Source organism: Phragmites australis, chromosome 15, assembly GCF_958298935.1.
Source record: "Phragmites australis chromosome 15, lpPhrAust1.1, whole genome shotgun sequence".
Classification (NCBI taxonomy): Eukaryota; Viridiplantae; Streptophyta; class Magnoliopsida; order Poales; family Poaceae; genus Phragmites; species Phragmites australis.
Genome location: NC_084935.1, coordinates 16573369 through 16594318, shown reverse-complemented (window position 1 = coordinate 16594318; position 20950 = coordinate 16573369). Strand labels below are relative to the sequence as shown.

The following is a 20950-nucleotide window of genomic DNA, read 5'->3' as shown; positions in this document are numbered from 1 at the left end:
CAAGAAAAACCCAACGTTCGTTCACTGCAAGAGGGGATGAGAGGACAGCCCACACGTCCAAGCCTTCCCCTTCCCCTTCCCCTTCCCTCCCTCCTCTGCTTGCTTCCTCAGCAGTCCACTCGGCTCCCCTTCTGCACCGCCACTGCTCCATCGGGAACGATTGATGGATGCACATGTGGGTGCATTGGTGGATCGGGGCAGGCTTCCTGGCCTCGAGCTTCTCTGGCTGAGCGTTGCCTGCTTTCTCCTCTTCGAAGGTATGAGCACACTGTACATGCCTCGTCTTCAGAAGCATGTTGTTCTGTCTCTGGTAAACTTTTCGAGCGGGTTCTTCTGTCACATGATACATTTTATGCCAACAGAGTTCACTTCACCCATTGTATCCTTCAACGATTTTCGTATGCATACTAATTAAATGCAGTGAGTACAGAGGGTTTGTAAAACAGTTTACACTCTTCAATGATGAAAAGCCTAAAAGTGAGAGTAACTGGCTTAGAGTAAAAATACGTAATAAAGGAGCGAATCAAGGCTAATATTACATCCGTTCTTTTTACTTGAGGCCCTAGAATCTATGCAGTCCCCCTCCCCCCCAACTTGGACTAGTTGTGGTGGTGAGGCGGTGGTGGTAGCTGAGTCTAAGTACCCTGTTGCATTCTGGTCATTGCCTTGGCCATCCCTTGCAAGATTTGGGTTTTCATAGCCATAAAATTGCTCCATAGTCATCGGTAGTGGTGGTGGAGGTGGGGTTACTGCGTGTTTGTCACTAATTCTGAGGTTGCTCCTGGTGTTAACCATCTGGCAGAGTAGAGCATAGATAAGAGAAAAGCACAAGATCCTAAGGAGATGTCTATGGTGTAGAGACTAATTTTACTTAGAAGAAACTCTTAATATATTTATTACTCACTAACATCAAACCCTACTTCTAATATATGGATGTAGACAAGGTGCCTAAGGGTGATCCTGTAACTCACATCTGACATTCATAAGAATAAGATCCATAAGAACCAGAAACTCTAAAATGACCTATACGACACTACTAATCGATCTCTATTACCCTAAGAGGGGTTTCCCTATTTGGTACACACAGTGAGGTGGCAGGTTCTCCATTCGAGTCATTGTCTGGATATTCTAATCTTGAGCTTGAGAGAGGTTCGGAGCGAGCTCTCTTGCTTGGGGGTGAAACTCGTGTAGGAGTAACTTTACGTAGGCGGTGTCAGAATCTCATGTTGTCTTCTTCAGCTTCTTCCAAGTGATGGCAAACCACCTTTAGTTCTTGCATGGTGCTCTTGTAGACTCGATCCAGGGCAACGATGAGTTAAACTTGGCTTTGGAGCGTGGTATTCTCTTCATTGCAATAGCATCGGACTCCAGTATCCGAGCTTGTGTCACTACGAATAGGGACATAGCGGTACAACGAATTCTTAGTTGTTGCTCCATAGTCTAGGAACATGTGGTAGAGGGCTTGACGTATAGCATATTGTATGCCTTCTTCGAAGCTGCACCTCGTTGTCTCCGTGGTGTAGGCGCATGCAACTCTGAATTCTCCCTTGTGCGCTTGGTGTCCATAGACGAAGATGGTGACAGACCATTCCGTGCCATTGGCTTGCCTTGTTCCTTCATACATCGACTTCTTTTGGTATCCCTTGGTAAGTAAGACCCGTAGCAACCTTGGTAAGATCCCTTGGCACAATCCGTTGAAATGGCAAACTTCGTTGACATCTGACTCCATTTGTAGGTTTGAGCACAAGGTATGATAGGTAAACCATATTAGAAGAAAGGAAGGTAAAGGGACTTTGAGCATAGCTTTTACTGTTCCCAACATTCTACTTTTTAGGACCAACCAGGCTATCTAAGATTGTGTTCTAGATCGATATGGCTTTGATACAACCTATGTCAAGACTAGTTTAAGAAACAAACCAATCTCATCTATGTGCTGAGCCCAGGAATCAATCCCAACATATAGTGACTGTATTGATAATAATCATTACAATATCCATTCCTCAATCGATTAAACCGTCTTACACAAGTGACCTTCAAGCTTCTAATAACCAAATAAACTGCAGTGGATCGTAAACAAGCTATGATTACTCTAATCCTTTATGATTTCCACATGCATGATAGACATAGAAAGCATATTAGAATGATCCATCCTTAATGAACTCCTCAATACCTTCTCCAACTAAGTGTTTGGTAATAGCAAGAGTGAGCACTTGTCGTACTCAGCAAGTTGTGAAGAAAATAATATGCATATGAAGGCTTTGACAGAAAAATGTCAATATGACTCTTTTGCATAAATCCATATTTTAATTTGAAAGTATTTTAAAAGCAATAACGATTAAGTAAATAACTGTAAATAACATACCACCTCAAGATTACAACCATCTTGACTTAACCAATTTTCCAACACTTCAACCAAGGTTCTAACCACCAAGGTTGATCACCCCTCAATCATAGTTCATACCACTATGATTAATAACACATCAATTATGATTTTCACCAACATAGTTGACCAAACTAACCAAACTATCAAATTCTAATCATGGTAGGTTTTCTATACCACTCTTAACCGTAAGCATGATTGATTAGCCAGTTTTACACTTTTGTAGAGGTTGAACACCTTACCCATAAGACATTTCTTCCCATTTTGTCGAGTATCTATTGGCCGATGGGAAACTCTTACACAATTCCAAAGTGTGTGCTAGGAATTCACTGTAAAGCCTTTACAGTGCCTCTCTCAGTATGTGCATACCGCTAATGTTTCACCACCGTATGAATACACCTCAACAACAGAATCCCCCTCTTGCACCAACGGTTCCAAGGAAATCCCATCCATTCCTCGTTCATCTGCCTGGTCTATATTATGCTAAGAGTAAAGAAAATTATTTGGCTAGGCCCATCCCATACCAGGCTTGTGGTTCCACTATAAACACAAAAATGTCACCTCATGAACCGTTCCTTAAATTTGAGCAAGACTACCATATTCTCATCCGTGCATCCCATACCAGTCTCCTCATACCACATGCTACAATCCCTATGCCATGTTGCTACAAAAATTATTTCATCATCTTTTATCATTATTGCATAGGACCATTATCATATTCATGGAGCAATTATCATGATCACCATTCCAAGGTAAGGCTAAGCATCATCTACCATTCCATAACTACTGGGGGGTCGTTGTTAAGGACCTCGATGGCCCCATGGCTCAGGTAGCCCATGTTTTCGGTGCCACACAGCGTGGGCTTTTATTAAATGTCAGTATAACGCTCATAAAATGACATATGAAATGTGTCTTTAAAGGAGATAGTAGGGTAATGATTTTACCTTCTACCATACGTGTTTGAGTCACGTGGGTCATACATTTCCCTATAGGGAGGGGGGATTTTCATACCCCTTTGATCTATTTGCTATGCCCTTTCGAGGCCAACTGGTTTCGTACCACTTTGGTACGGAAGCATTTGCCTTCAAGATGCTGAGGTACTCTTCCCATTAGGTCCGTTTAGAACCTTTATGCCCGGCAGGGTTTTCGAAAAACATTCCCATCTGCGGGGGTTTTTGGAAGTCTCTCCATTTTGGTGGAAGTTTGATAAGGCTCTCTGTTGTGCGGAGGTTTTTTGATGTCTCTCCGTTGTGCAGAGGTTTGGTAAAGCTCTCTGTTTTTGCTAGAGGTTTGGTAAGGCTCTACGTTGTGCGGAGGTTTGGTAAAACTCCCCGTTGTGCGAAGGTTTGGTAAAGCTCTCCACTTTTGCCGGAGGTTTGATAAAGCTCTCCGTTTTTGCCAGAGGTTTGGTAAAACTCTCCGTTGTGCGAAGGTTTGGTAAAGCTCTCCGTTTTTGCCGGAGGTTTGGTAAAGCTCTCCATTGTGCAGAGGTTTGGTAAAGCTCTCCTTTTTTTTCCGGAGGTTTGGTAAAGCTCTTTGTTATGCAGAGGTTTGGTAAAGCTCTCCGTTTTTGCCAGAAGTTTGGTAAAGCTCTCCGTTGTGTAGAGGTTTGGTAAAGCTCTGCATTTTTGTTGGAGGTTTTGTAAGGTTCTCCATTTTCGTCGGAGGTTTTGTAAGACTCTCTGTTTTGTTGGAGGTTTTGTAAGACTCTCCATTTTTGTCGGAGGTTTTGTAAGACTGTCCACTTTGGTCGGAGGTTTTGTAAGGTTCTCCGTTTTTATCGGACGTTTTGTAAGACTCTCCATTTTTGTCGGATGTTTTGTAAGACTCCTTGGCATGTATTAATGCTGAAGGCCCTACACACTATCGGAGCTACACAATACCTTCTAGGAAACCTAGGTAGTCTTGCCTTCCAGGTGACCTAGGCATACTATGCCCGCGGTGTGTAGGCTTGTCGTGCTCCCGAGGAATCGTGCGGGATGCACCACAACACTGTCCACCAAGGATGTGCCCTAGCGCGTGGCATTTATACGATCGAAGCTATGCAATACCTTCTAGGAAACCTAGGCTTGATGCCTTAGCGGTGACCTAGGCATGCTACGCACGTAGTATATAAGCATGTCGTGCAGAGAGGATTCCTTGCGACAGCATTTCTCAGAGTTCCGCATCCTCATATCAAGGCAATCCCCTGATATGCAACCTCCACACACTATTGAGGCTACACAATACCTTTCAGGAAACCTAAGCAGTCTTGCCTTCCAAGTGACCTAGGCATGCTACGCCCGCGGTGTGTGAGCTTCACTGCCTACCAGGGCAAAGCCTACCCTCCGGGAAACCTTTTCAGGTGATCTTGGGTTTAGGCAAGCAATGCTTACTGGTGCATGGGTTTATCATGCCTCCGAAGAAATCCCTCAGGGGTGCCGCAACTACATTACCAAGAAAGTCCCTTGATAACCGGCATCTACACACTATCGAGGCTACACAATACCTTTCAGAAAAACTAGGTAGTCTTGCCTTCCAGGTGACCTAGGCATGCTACACCCGCGGTGTGTAGGCATGTTGTGCAACGAGGATTCCTTGCGACAGCATTTCTCAGAGCACTGCATCTCCACCACCGAGGACATCCCCCGGGGCGTGGCTTCGACACACGAGGCTATGCAAATACCTTCCAAGGCATCCTGGGCATAATCTGCCTTCCAGGTGACCTAGGCATAAGCGGCACCCGCGGTGAGTGGGCCTCACTGTCTACCGAGACTACGTAATGCCTTCCAGGAAATCTAGGCAGTCTTGCCTTCCAGGTGACCTAGGCATAAGCGTCACCTACGATGAGTGGGCCTCATTGTCTACTGAGATTACGCAATGCCTTCCAGAAAATCTAGGCAATCTTGCCTTCTAGGTGACCTAGGCATGCTACGTTCGCGGTACTTGGGCTTATCACGCCACTTGAAGATGTCCTACGGGTGGTGCCGCAACACGGTCTATTAAGGAAATCCCTTGATACGTGGCAACTATGCTTCTAAGGCCGCACAATGCCTTCTAGGAAACCTGGGCAGACCCGCCCCCTAGGCGACCTAGGCACGATGCGTCTTCAGGAGTGTAGGGATTTTGCATGGTTATACTAGCTAAGTTTGCAGTCTACTGTTGGCAATAAGAAGCTGATTGTAGTATAAAACAAAGCTAGGTCAGATAACTATTTATGCTAAATGATGATGTAACTTAAGTTCTACTGCTTCTACCTAGTGGCTATCTATTGCAAAAGACTTCTAGCAGTAAGGTTGGAAGCCTCCAACATACTCTAACCTTGCTGTATGAAAGATAGACCACTAGGTAAACTACTGATAGTTAACAGTGGGCGTACCTTTGTAGAAATAAGGCCTCTATTGTGAGCCTTGGAGGCCTTGAAGCCTGTGGCTAGGCCGGAAGAGGTGGTGCTTGATCCCCTCAGCCCTTCCGTTGCCCGGCTCTGAAGGTAATTCGTCCGGAGCCTAGCGACGGCATGTTGGAGGCGTAGTCGAGGGCTAGTCGGGAGAGGTGGTCTGCGACCCCCTTGGCCCTTAGCTGCTACCCGGCTTCGGAGGTACTCCGTCCGGAGCCTGGCAACGATGTGTCCCTAACTCAGTTCTCGTTGCTGGATATGGTACCGTTGGTAGTAGGGTTGGTAGTGACGGTGCAGGGTTGAGGGGCTAGGGATTTGCCTGGGAGTTTGCCCCAGGCCTCCGAACCCTGTGGCGTCCTTCGCCGGCTCCTTCTGTGGCTAGGTATTTTGCTTGCCTTCTGAGGAATCCCTCCTGGAAGGTCATGAGGGTGTGGCAGTCATTGGTGTGGTGACCGCGCCTTGGTCCGTGCAGGATGCACCCGTGTGCCTCCAGGGGCACCGGAGCTTGGAGTTGTCGTTGGGGTCGCTGTCAAAGGCGGCGTGTCCCAGAGCCTGTGGTTTCCCCAGGGTCTCCTTCCCCTTTGGGAGGCCGTCAAGGTTGCCCGGTGAACCGGCTTTTGGAGCCGAAGTGGTTCTGACTATGCCTCTTCGGATGAGGTGGGCTTGGGCTTCCCTGCGTGCGGTTGGCGTTGCGAGGGCGGCGTCGGAGGTGCTAGCAGGGTCCGTGCACCTCAGAGCCCCTCGTCTCCTTCAAACCCTCTTTCACCTGAGGGGCCCAAGGAGGACGCTGGGTGGACAGGCTTTCCAAAGATGTTGGCTCGCTCGGGGTATCCCAGGTGTTGTTGAAGAGGATACTTTGGGACCAAGCCCAGACAGGAACACTCCTGGGTTGGACCGCCTAGAACCACTGGAAGGCGGCCTGCTTGGCTGTGGCTTCGACCGCGTCCTCTCGTGAGGCGGTGAGGTCTTCGTCCTGTAGAGGCTGGAAGGCCTCGTGCCGTCTGGGGTTCCGGTACCGACCCAGGGTTCTGGGTTGGCCAAGGTTGGAGGAACGCCATCCCACACAGTAGCAGGGCTGGAGGATGCATACGGTGTGCATGGCTGACACAACCATGCATATGGTTGCATGCTTGCAACGGTGGGTATGGTGGTTTTGACTAGCACTTTGGTGGTTTTTTTGGTGGATTCATACCTCTCTTAGCACTTCTATGTTCGAGTCCCCACGGATGGCGTGCTGTTAGAGCAAGAGTTCATCTTGCCCTAGCAAGTACGGTGAGAGTTTATTCTAAGGAGTAGACTCAAACTTAGAGACAAAGTTTAAGTAGAAGGAACACCATGAATGTATTGATGGTAGAAAAAATAGGTCGATCTGGGGAGAGTATCACAGCGTGACTTGATGTTTTTTCACCTTTGTGTCCTTCTGCCGTCTAGCTCGTCCCTTAGCCCAGGCGACCATAGCCCCCTATTTATAGGGCCATGCGTAGCTTGGCGTACAAGTTATCATAATGTACAAATATCTAGGACCTGACCGAATTACTAGGTCTTATCCCGGATAACTACTTTATACCATATCTGGGAGACAAATATCCACTGTAGTAACTATCGTGGTGCCTACCCCCTGAAGATGGTGAGCCGGTGGCCAATTGCGGCCCCGTGCTGCACTATCAGGGGTGTCAGGATAGCCTTCATTACGCCAGAGTGTTAGAGCGGCGTCCACCAGCCAAGGCGTTTAATGCTGGTCACTTCCTTGCAGGCAAAGCATGACCGGTGCTCCCCTTCCGGTAGATCTTTTCTAAGGCCTGCTGACTCACCTTGTAGCCTTTGGGAAGTCAGCCCAAGTAGCTGGAGACGAGGGCCTCGGGAGGCATGGCTCTGGGAGGTAGGACTCTGGAAGACCAAGGCTTCAAGAGGCTGAGGCTTCGAGGGACCGAGGTCTCGGGGGGTCGGGCTTCGGGAGGCCGGGTTTTGGGAGGCTGAGCCTTCAGGAGGCCGAGCTGGTTAAGCCAAGGGAAGGCTTCGTAGGTACAAAGAGGTACCGCGAAGGGACCTGATGACTTTGGAGGTTGAGCCTTTAGCTGAGGGTCTGGAGATCAAGGCTCCAGAGGGACCTGGATAGTAATCTTCAACCATTATCTCTGGGGCTTAGGCAGGCTTCCCAAAGGCTACAGGGTGAGTCATCAAGCCTCAAGAAAGATCAGCCAAGAGGGGAACGCCGTTCATCCTTTGCCTGTAAGGAAGTGATCGGCATTAAATACCTAGGTTAGTGGACGCCGCCCTGACACCCCAGTACAATGGAGGTTATCCTGACACCCCTAACAGCGCGGCGCCGGACTGCAATTGGCGACTGGCTCACCCCTTAGGGTGCAGGCACCACAATAGTTACTATGGTAGATATTTATCATCTATGCAGGGTAAAAAGTAGTTAACCGGGATAAGGCCTAGTAATTCGGTCAGGTCTTAGATATTTGTACATCATGATAACTTGTACACTAAGCTACATACCACCCTATAAATAGGGGGTAGTGGTCATCTGGGAAGGAGAGGTAACAAGGAGAACACTCTAGGAAACACACAATACACAAAGGTGCCAGAGCGCTAAACCACGCTGTGATACTCCTCCCAGACCAATCTATTTTTTCACTATCAATACATTTGTTGTTTTCCCTCCTCTCAAACTTCATCTCCAAGCTTGAGTCTCCTCCTTAGAAGAAACTCTCACCATACTTGCTGCGGCAAGACGAACTCTTGCACCAACAATAACATAAACCATAACTATGGCGATAAGGATGATAAAGGAAAACTAGGGTAAAGCCTAACTCTTGGCATTCCCAACAAAATTACTTGCATGCATGTTTCTCAAACAAAACATTTTAAAAACTGGGATAAATATGATCAAGAACATAACTCGTCTTCACTGACCTCAATTGGGTCTTTGAAGTCTTGATCATGCAGCCTTTCTAGCTCCTCCAAAACATTGGCATCTACTCACAACAAATGTGAAAAGACAATATATAAACATCAAGATCCAAAAAGAACCTAATAACACTCAACAAACATCATCACACACAAGATCACGCTTTTCCGGATAGTCTGGCGAAAGAACAGGTCAAACTAGAGCTACGATTAATGAGTTATGATTTTCTAAAGATTAAAACACTAAAAAGATTATCTGCAGATAAAATTATTTTGCTAGGAATTTTCTAGAATTTTTTCAATGTCATCTATGATTTTTGATATTTTCTAGGATTTTATGGATTTTTCCAGCATTTATTTGAATAATAAAACTATTATACATAATTAAATAAACCTATAAAACATTATTAAAAATTAATTTCCTAATTCTTCTTATTTTTTAAATTATTTTTACCAAAGAAATATATTTATTGCACAATATATAATCATTATGACATCAACACAACAATTAAAATAAATAAATAAAAAAAAGTTGGATTGGCATGCTAACTAAGCTCCTAACGCTAACATGGCATGACACGTTGGATACATGCACCCACATGGTTGCCACATCGCCTTCTAACTAGGTTAAAAATGAAGGGGTACGGGTCATCATTCTCAACCGGTCATCTAGATCGGATGGCTCACACACACTCGCACTTGGCTCCTGTGAAAACAAAGGGTGGCGGCGACCTTTCCGCGGAGGTGCAGGCCTGAAACCTCACCGGTGAGGTCTTCCGTGGTCCAAACACTTAAACAAGTGGTGGATATGCATCAGTGCGACACGACGAACTCACATATGGCGCACGTCGGCATCGGCGATGCTCCAGTGAAGCGGGCGATGGCGATGGGTGGCTAAAGCTCTCGGAACTTGTCGGAGATGGGCTCTGGGCGGCGATTTTGCTTCGGCTCGATGGAAAAAAGCTACATGATGCTTTGAGGAGGGTCTAGGGGTCTCTATTTATAGCTAGGCGGTTCTACTATCTCAAATTCAACTTGGATTTGAACGAGGGAGTAACGACAGGTCAAATCATGATTCCAGCGATTCAAATGGTCTTAGACTCCTATCTCTTGGGCAAAATGTCATATACACTCTCTGGATTCTTCCTCCTTTTGCTTCTTAGCTTATCTCTAGCTCAATATCTCGAATTTGGTTGGGATACCGTGCGACCGTCAGTTGAGCTCACGTGTTCATCTCGGGTGTGGCTCATGCTTTGGCAAATCCAGCGCAAGCTTGAGCTTCTACAGCTTGCATCGAATCCGTTTTGGCGGTTGGGCACACTTCTTCAACTCGGAGTCAACGACGTCCATGCATTCGGTGACCGGCTCCGCTCCTGCCGAACTAAGATAGAGAAGAGAGAAGGGAGGCTGATGTGTGGGTGTGGCTGGCCAGAGAGAGAGGAGAGGGAGGGAGTTAGCAGGCTTTACAGGCTGAGCGGCCCAGGTGAGAGAGAGGGAGAGAGATATGGGCCAGCTGGTTTGAGAGGTTTTGGCCCAAGATATGTTTTCTATTTCTTATCCCTTTTCTAATTCCTTTTCAATTCCTCTTGTATATACACATGTATGGCCTAATTTGGCACAACTCCAGATCCAAGATTTTTTGGAGCTAATCAAACCTAGCTCCAAGAAGTCTTGGATCTGGAGCTGTGAGTGGATTGAATGTATTTAGTTCAGCTATCTGGTTTTTATTTTGGACTAAAAACAAAAGTTTAAACCATTATATTTTATCATACAAACTCTAGATCCAGCATGGATATCAGACCTGGAGCTGTGCCAAATAAGCCCTATATATACATATATACAGTATATATACTATATATATTTTTTATATTAGCTCAGATAATCAACCAATTAACCAAACAATTAAACGAATAATCAACTGATATATATATATATATTCCTTGAAGAAAATAGCCCTCAATGTATATATATGTTTATACATATAACACACATGCTCACATATATGTGTATATGCATACATGCGCACATTTACTCTTAGGGTTTTATTTAGTTTTTCAAAACTCTTTTATTTTCTTTGAAAAAGTTTTATTTTGTTGGTTTTGGGAATTTCGGTTGTTACACAACATCATCAATTGAAAGAGTTTTCTCAGCAATGAACATTATAAAGACAAATCTATGAAATAAGATAAGCGATGGATGGTGGGCGGCCTGGCCCGGCAAGGCAGGGCCCATTGAGGCATGGTCCGTTTAGGCCCATTAGTTAAATGGGCCGTGCTATGCCGGCCCACGTACCGCGACTCCAGCCCAGGCATGACCCATTTAAGATCGGGCCGTGCCGTGCCGGCCCGCGGCACGGTAGACCCGATGACTTTTTTTGACCCGTCAGCCTGCGAAAAATTAGAAAAAAATCACAAAAACTTGCTTTCACTCGGAATCGAACACCCGACCTTCTACTTGGGAGTCAAACACACTACCATTGCACAACATATTCTATATGGTATTAGATCTAAATAAATTATATAAATACTACAAAATTATGAACAGTTAAATGGGCCGTGCCGTGGCTCCGACCCAAGCACGACCCAAGTCATCGTGTCGTGCCAGCCGGCCCATTAGCCGTCGTGTCGTGCCGTGCCTGGGCCATACCAACAATGTCGTGCCTCGAACCGCTCCATGTTGCACAGCTCATTTGGACATCTTTAGTTGAAGGACATGATGATATGCTATGTTAAATGAGAGATATTTGTAGAAATTGATGACAAATAGATTGTTATACATTTTCACGGCAAGAAGAATTGTAGAGGCCATCTACTTCGACGTCCTTGTTGTATAACTACAACTGTAGATGGGATTGAGCAGCCATTCAGCAAACTGGAAATTAATAGAGTAGTTGCAAATCTACCCTCAAATAAATCGCTTGGCCCAGAGGGTTTTAATGGTGATTTTTTGAAAAAATGGTGGTCTATTATAGCCCAGGATTTCTATGGTTTATGTAATGCATTCTTTGAAGGAAATATCTGTTTACAGAGTATTAATGGTTCCTATATAACCCTAGTCCTTAAAAAGGATAACCCCATATCTGTTGGAGAGTACAGACCAATTTCTCTGCTCAACTCAATTATTAAGTTGATTACAAAAATTTTGGCTGATAGGCTACAGTAGATAGTTCTTCAAATCAGCCACCAAAACCAATATAGTTTCAACAAATCAATGTTAATTCAAGATTGCCTTGCTTGGTCTTTTGAATATCTTCATCTCTGCCATCAGTCAAGAAGAGAAATTGTTCTCATCAAGCTAGATTTTGAAAAAGACTTTTAATAAAATCGAGCATCAGGTTATTATGGATATTCTCCACCACAAGTGCTTTGGACAAAGATGGATTTCCTAGATTTCTGGTATTCTCAAGTCTGGTACCTTTGATATGCTTCTTAATAGAGTGCCTAACAAAACTTTCCATTGCAGAAGTGGTGTAAGACAGGGGGACCCCCTCTTTCCTCTTCTATTTATGTTAGCCACTGATCTTCTGCAAACAATTTTAAACATAGCCAAAGATCAAGGTAGCCTTCATCTTCCTATTTTATTGGGGGCTGGGCATGACTTCCCTATGGTTCAATATGTAGATGATACTCTTTTAGTCATGCAAGCTTGTCGTAAACAACTCTTTGTGTTAAAAGCTTTGCTCAATACCTTTGATATTCCACAGGTTTAAAAGGCAATTATAGTAAATCTATCATGGTTCCAATTAATGTTAATGAGGAGAAAATGGAGATCTTATCCAGGACCTTTAACCGTCAAAAGGGCTCTCCACCTTTTACTTATCTTGGATTTCCTCTGGACTTACTAAACCTAAAGTTGGGGATTTCATGCCTTTGGTACAGAGAGCTGAAAGGAAAATGGTTAGCTGTTCAATCTACCTGTCTGAGGCTGGGAAAATAGAAATGGTAAGTTCCGTTTTGTCCTCTCTTCCAACCTTCTACATGTGCACTCTCAAAATTCTAGCAGAAGTAATCAAGTAAATTGACAAATATCAAATGCATTGTATGGAGAGGATCAAATGTTAATGCAAAAAAATCCCCCTTTAGCAGCATGAAAGATGGTTTGTAGACCTAAACAAGAAGGTGGACTAGGGGTTATTAAATTAAGGACTCACAACGATGCTCTTTTGGTTAAGAATCTGCATAAATTTTATAATAAAATAGATCTTCCATGGGTGCATCTAGCATGAGATAATAACTAACCAATGGAACTTTGCCTGCAAATAGAAATAAAGGGTCCTTTTGATGGAGGGATATCCTCAAATTAATTTATACTTATAAAGGGATTGCTTTTGCTCAAGTGGGGAATGTCACTTCTATCATAGGGTTTAAAAATTCATTGGTAATCGGGCATCTCGGTCCGGCTCGGTTTCAGAAACCGAACTGTAACTGAATTTGAATTGAAAAAATTTGAAAAAATAAAATAAATTCAAAAAAATTCAAACAAAATCCTAAAAAAATAGACATAATTCTAAGACCTTCCGTGAAAACAAATTTAAAAAAAATGTCGTTTGCATCATATTCTATAGGGAGGAAGTTTGAAAAAAATGAAAAAAGTTGAAGCGTGGGGCTCAGTTATTAACTCATGTTAAGGACAAGCTTAATATGCAAAAACATATTTTTCTTGTGTAGAACTTATCTTAAGAGGATCTTTAAAATTTATTTCACTTTTTTAGAGTTTCATTAATTTATCTATGATTTTTACAAAGTTCACAAGAATAAAGTGAATATGTTAAGAAACAGCATAATGATTAACTTTTTCATGTCTACTATTATTTTTCCTACGTAAACCATGTATAAATAAACAAATAAAAGTGATTTCACTAATTTTTGAGGTGTGATGGGTCATTTATGAATTAATCTAGTCGCAACACATTTACACAATCTTGCATGTAACAATAACTAATTCATCAGTTCATGTATTTTTAAAAGACATAGGATCATGTAAGAAGACTAACAAAATTAGTTTCATGATTTTTGGATTAGAAAAGAGTAAACTATGCATTTAACTTGGTTTAACAAATACATTTTCTCACAGAACATTTTGAACTTGTTTATGAGTATAAATACTTTTATCATGTAGATCATGTTACAAGAAAACCAACAAAAAAAATTTCACTTGATTTGAAGCTAGGATGAATTAGTTATTGATTTTAAAAGATTGAGATAATTTTTGGGTTTTTTGTTGAACTTCATTGAAAATCGAGAAAACCGTTCGATAAATCGAGAAAACCGAGCTGTTACCGATAAAATCGAGCGGTTACCAATAATACGGAAAATTCGAGAAAACCGCTTGATAAATCGAGAAAATCGTTTGGTAACCGGTCCAATTCGACCGGTTACTGAGAGGTCAATTTCACATTTTTCCCTAAATTTTAAATTTTATCAAACAAATTTTGTCCGAATTTTATTCAAATTTCAAGTGGATATCGCGGTTATCGCGAATTTTTGGTAACCGGTGAAGCTCGATAACGGTTGGGCTATCGGTAAGTTGAACCATGTTCTATCCTCCTTTGGCATGATTTATGGGCGGGAATCATTCCTCATCAGGTTTTCCCGGAGCTATACTCATTTACAAAGAAAATTTTGATTACTCTTGAATCTGCCACATCAATGGATCAGCTGCATCAAATTTTTAACCTGCCCCTATATGTTCAAGCTTTGACCAACTACATGACTTGCAGGAGCACATAAACAGTATTAATTTCTCATATGATGATGACACCTGGACATATTTATGGGGCAATGCTACATTCTTAGCTGCTGAAGTATACATGAGTCTTATTGGGTACATGTAAATTCACCCCATCTTTAAATGGATTTGGAAAAGATATTGTCAGATGAAACATAAAGCTTTTTTCTGGCTTCTTCTAAAAGATAGGCTTAATATGAGGGCGCTTCTTCACAGAAAAAAATATGCATCTACCATCCTACACTTGTGACCTTTACATTTTACAGATTGAAGAAAGTAGAACGCATATGTTTCTACATTGTAATTTTGCCAGAAATTGCTGGTCCTTCCTTGGATTACGAATAAACCTACAACTAAGTCCTTTTCAAACTCTAAAGCTATTCAGGAAAAAAAATTGGGTGTTCCGATTGCTACGGAGATCATTACTCTAATGTGCTAGAGCATTTGGACTATTTGAAATGATTGGATTTTCAATGATGTGCATCCATCTACAGAGGCAGTAAAGAATAATTTCAAAAAGGAATTCATCATGGTTATCCAACGTGTGAGACAAAGAGAGGTTGATCCTGTGATTCAATGGTTTACATCTTTAGAATAACTTGTATATATCTTTTCTTAATTTTTGTTTTTTGTCTGTAATGTTCTGCTATAAATTTTTCTTTCTATTTTAATGCATAACCGGTAGAGGACGATCCTACTGTTTTATAAAAAATCGGCCATCTCGGGTATATGGGGGGGGGGTCCCTTTTTTTTCTCTAAAATGGTAAGCTGAACCCTGACCCAATTAGTGAAAACTCTTCTCATGGGTTCATGTCCGCATATTCAGTTTGACGAGCTCACATGCCATGCATGGAAGAAAAATCCCCAAATTAGATCCAGTCCCATTTGACTCATGAGATGACCATCTCCTCTTCCCCTACAAATTTAGTCAGACAAGCAAAACCATACCTCTTGCCTCTGATTTCTCTCTGAAGAAGAAATGAAAAGGAAGGTACTCCCCGTAATTCACAATGCATTTCCTTCTCTTTGGTCGAACCTCTGCCATATTCTCTACCAAGTACCAATCCAAGACAATGGTGAGACTCAAAAGCGACCGATCGACCAGCGAGCGCCGCGAATTCGCGATGGCTCAAAGCTCACTTGTCCCCATATGCCCCTGAAGTCTGATACAGATGTGGCTTTCAGGGACCCAGGCACACGTAACGTGAGTTCCACTCTCTCACCGAGGACTCCCAAGCTGACATCGTTTGAAATCTACCGATAAAACGAAACAGATTAGTTCCCATTTGAATATAGCAGACTAGCATGTATGGGCAGGAAAATTCCACGCGTGTAACTGATCCTGAACTGTCATGCCACAACGCGAAAAAGTGTGGCTTTTAGTTTTAGCTCTGTTTAGTAGAGCTCTTTCTGATCTAAATTTTTTATGAAGAATAATTCTCTGGAGAAGTGATTCTGTGATTGAAAGTGATTTTTTAAAATAAAATATATAGAGAAAGTGATTCAGTACGGAAAGTGAATCAGGAAAAGCTATTTTTTTCAGCTCTCTAGCTTTTAATTCATTTCAGATAATCACTTCTACAAATTCCATTCAAAAAGCTAAAAACTACTATTTTACAGAACTCCCTAATTCTAATTGATACTCTGCTCCGAGAGCACTGCTAACAAACCCTAAAAGTCGATGTGACATGCATTCTCCTTATATGGCCTTTGCTTCCTGACCACTGCATGTATAACATGTCCTGTGGAAGTTTATTAGTAATGCAAGGCGCGCGTTTCTCTACACGTTGGGAGAGAAGCATCTACGCAGGTGATCGAGAGAGAAATATCTGTTTTGAATGTTGCAAGGACTGCAAGTATCTTCAAGGTCATAATTTCGTGAATCTTAGCGGAATAATATGCCTCGATCCCATTTTATTAAAAAGATTTCAATTTCACTTTTAAAACGTGCACAATTTTCTAGGACGCCGTGCAGATTAAAACAATATATCCGCTGCCATGAGAGAGAATGCGGAGAGCCCATAAGAAGAAACAGGGCCACTTCTGATGATATTGTGTGGAGGCCTCCGCCTGAAGGTTGGGCAAAAATTAATGTTGATGGAGCTTTTAGGCCAGAGAATGGAGAAGCTAGCGTCGGAATTATCGCTAGGGACTGCAGGGGCTTGGTCCTATACTCTGCATACAAGGCGGTTCAGAACTGCAATGCGCCTATTGAAGTGGAAGCATTGGCATGCCTAGAAGGAGCTCGCGCGGCTGCAAATTGGGTTCAGATGCCGGTGATTTTTGAGTCTGACAATGCCACCGTCATTCAGGACATTGTGGCACACCAAGGAAATCGTGCGGCATGGTCTCCAATCATCGATGAGATACATGGTGTCTGTAGCCGTCTCCAAGATGTGCAATGGCACAAATTAAAGAGAGATTGTAATAGGGTTGCTCATTTTCTAGCTAAGATGGGCATGAGCTCCAGACTTTGTTCCGAGTGGATCCTCCAGGCTCCCCCGGCCATCTTTGAGCTCCTTGCCCAGGAATGTAATACCCTTTTCAGTTAATCTAAGCTCTCTCTTTACCCTCAAAAAAAAAAAAGAATGCGGAGCTGTTTTGTTGAATAGTGATTAATAAGCAAGGAAGAACCGGAGGGCGGAAATTTTATTGTTGAGGGAGATGTTGTTGGACAAAATGCAAATACTCCTATTTCCAGAGAGGACTACAACTGCTGGGATACAGCAGAACCAGGCTACGGTATTTATTTGGGTAGTATAATTGATTTTTTATGTTTTTAGAGAAGGTTTAAAAACTAAAAAACATGTGATATTATCTTAACGGTAACTAGTATCATGGTTAAAACACAGTATCAAAACGGATATAGATTTTGAGAGATATTTATGTTTATAATTCAAAAGGAAACCAACACTACTACAGAAAGAATCATCAACGCCGGCTCAAAACATCATCAGTGATGATTTTGGGACTAACACTGATAATGAGTATCAGTGCCAGTCCATAACAAAGAACCAACACTGATAGTCTGAATATCAGTGCTGGCTAGTGGGATAAGCCGGCATTGATACTTGTGTAGGCACAAATAAATTACGAATTCAATAATACATCATTCAAAATCCAATTTTAAATTTGTATTCATATATATGTAGGCATTCATCACAAGAAGATATATACATAAACACATGCATCACAAATAGTTAATCCACATCCACACATAATCATGAATTCATCAACATCCATATATAATCATGAGTTCATCAACATCCACACATAAACATTATCACAGTTCACATTATAAAGTTAAACACATTGCAAATGCACTCATCTATGATTCTACGCTGCAGGAGGAATCATATATATCTTATCCAGATGACGTAGTGCATAAACAAGCGCACTATCTCGAGCAAGAAAGGGCAGATCCAACAACATTCCATAAATAGAGAAATTGTTGATAGTTGACTCAAGCTCCACATAAGCTTGATACCTACCTTCATGAACCCTCTTCACTTTCGGGCCAATCATTGTATACCCAAGCCGCTCCATGACATAGCATAAGAGTGAACCTAAACTAACATCAGAAAGCATCCTATTGATCCAGTAAAATTCATATTGGCAAAGAGCATAAACATGAAGAGATTATAATATATAAATAACACTATAGGCTTAAATTCATATCACCAATCATATCAAATATATGTAACCATGAGAGATTGGTAGTTATTGATGCCACATCCTCCACATTTTGCTCAAGCGCTTTCAATTTAAAATAGATATAGTCAGGCAAAATGTACCCAACTTGATCCTTAACCTCTTGAAAAACCGCTTCCACTGCGTTTTTTCAGCCACAAAGCTCTCAGGTGATTGGATGCCAGAGGCAACAATACTAATAGATTCTTCTTCGCTTGCCAACATCCAAAAAGTAATCGATATCTTCCTTGTATCACCATCACCTATAGTGGTATTCACAGCAGGTTGTGCATAACCCTTTATGTCAGCAATCATTCTGTTTAACCAAACTAGAGGAGGAATCAACTACATCAATATAAGTAAATCTCTAAAAGCTACACATTTTCAAATCAGTTGTCCAACCAAACTAGATAAGGTATCACCTACATCAATATAGGCAAATCTTTAACAACTACACATTTTCATATGAGTTGTCCAACCAAATGATCCTTCGGATGTGTCCATGATACCTACTAGATTCATGCGGCATCTACAAATAGTAGGGCATTTTTTTCCTACTTGCGAGCACGAACAAAGTCACCCAAAAAAACCCACCATCATCTCTCTCAGTAACTATATATGCTTGATTACGGATTTTTTTTTACCAACACTCAATGACACCCACAAGAGATTTGTAGCCAACTGAAAGTAGGAAATATACAATATTAATTGGGACCTCTTTTGATATGGAAGATTTCGATTCAACTCCCAAGAACTCATAGAGAGCGTCCAAATAGACCCTCCAAGAATTTATAGTCCGTGCAACAAAAAAAATTATGAGCTACCACAGATGGACCATCCATTAGATTACTTATATTTGGTTCACAACTGAATGCTAGAATGAATATGTGGTTGGCAATCACATGTCCACCTCAATCACACTATTGTCAAATGTCACCGCACGGGGGAGGCCATTGGAGCACTCACCGCAAAGATGTAGAGGAGTGCGACAAGGACGAAGTCGTCGGAATGGAGATCAGGGACGAGGAGGTTGGGCTCCGGCTCATGGCACCGGGGAGAAAGTCGTCGGGGTGGACATCGGGGATGATGTCGTCGGAGTGGAGCTCGGGGATGATGATGCGTTGGCTTGGAGGAGGCCTTTGGGGTGGCCCCCGTCATTGGAAACTTGGAGGCTGGCGTGGTTGTCGGGGAGGAGGCTGGCGTAGTCATCGAGGAGGAGGCCGACATGTTAAGGAGGCGTGGAGGAGGCTATCGGCGAGATGCGAGGGCAATGAATGGAGAAGCGGCTCTATGCTAGGATATATAGGGGATAGTGCATCAGTACTGGCTGTGATCTACAACTGGCACTGATACCAGCATCAATGCCACCTGTAGACCACAACTTGCACTGATGCTATGACTATTAGTACCGGTTTTTTCCTAGAACCGATATTGATATTGTTTTCCTTTTTTTTACAAAAAATTTTGTTGTATATCTAGGTCTGTAATTTATTGTATATTAGGGTTTGTATTAGATTTGTAACTTAATCATTATTTTTTTGCATGAACTAATTTATTGTATATTTAGGTTTTCAATTTATTGTATATTAGGTAATTTATTTTATATTAGGTTTATAATTTGTGTAGTACATCTTCGTTACATAAGGTAATGTATATGTTTAATAAAAATTAAAGGTTTTTTACTTAGTAGAAATTAAGACATATTCTTAGTATATACGAATTAGATCTATAAATATCATACAATAGCTTTATTTGTACTAATTAAAGTGTAGGAACAAGATTGACGACTAGAGGGGGGGGGGGGTGAATATACGCCTCAACAAATTTCTTGCGAAATCGATGACCTTCTCTTATTTGGAACACCCAATGCACCTTAAAACTTAAGCGGAAGCAAAAATTAAGAGAAGTTTTAACGAGAGTATATAGAGGTAACATGACTTCACGGTGGTATATGAATCATATGTTCCATTTACAATCAATCCATGTGTACTAGCACTCGAAAGATCACAATTAGCGAAGAAATAAGAAAAGATGAACACTAAGCAAGAAAACTCTCTAAATTGATTGTCTAGAGGTAAGAAAATTCAAGACCTTATCACATAAGTTTCTCCCACTTCCGATCCCTCATGCCACCTTGTCACTTGTACCAATATCCCCTTCGCTTGACTTTGTCAACATACCATCTTCATCCTCTATTTCATGCTTTACTTGACCTTCATGTGTATATCTAGGATCACCCTTGACTCTGTCCAACCCTCCTTGATCGTTCGGCACCAAGCACCTGCTTAGCCCCGATCACCCGCTATCAACCGTCAAGTTGCATCCATTACCTACATACTATGAAACAAGCAAACATATTTCTCTACACTCTAAAACATCTCCAGGTTAACACACAATCAAAAACTTCAACTCAGAGCATATTCTACATAAAACGTGAACACCAGATATTCTGGTGTGTTCTACTCCTAAACACCGGATAATCCGGTGAGTGTAACATTATCTGTTCTAGGAAAATTTTGCTCTCTGTAGGAAAAGGTCTGGTGAAAGGTTCCGGTGATCTCATGTCTATCACCAGATAATCCAGTGTGTACCAATCCAATGAACCACCCTCCTGTAACCTCTTTGCAACAAAAGGTCCGGTGCATTCTCCGGTGTTCACAATTATAGCACCGGACTATCCGTCGTACATAATCAGTCTTGGCCCCAAACAAAATCTCCACTCTGTAGAAAATAATCCGGCGCTCTCAAAGTCAATCACTGGACCATCTGGTATTTGCTTTCATTTCTGCTTCAGCACTGAAAATGCTCTGGTGATACCCTCCGGTGTTGCCACCACATTCGCCGGACCTTCCGGTGAATTGATC

The 20950-nt window shown here is 42.3% G+C and overlaps 1 long non-coding RNA gene across 1 annotated transcript; it reads left to right on the top strand.

Annotated features, from left to right (window-relative positions):
• Positions 1–9: 9 nt before the first annotated feature.
• Positions 10–14887, top strand: LOC133893098 (uncharacterized). Its single transcript, XR_009904444.1, has 3 exons — positions 10–257; positions 12548–12610; positions 14389–14887. It is a non-coding gene; the product is annotated as an uncharacterized LOC133893098 (long non-coding RNA).
• Positions 14888–20950: the final 6063 nt, after the last annotated feature.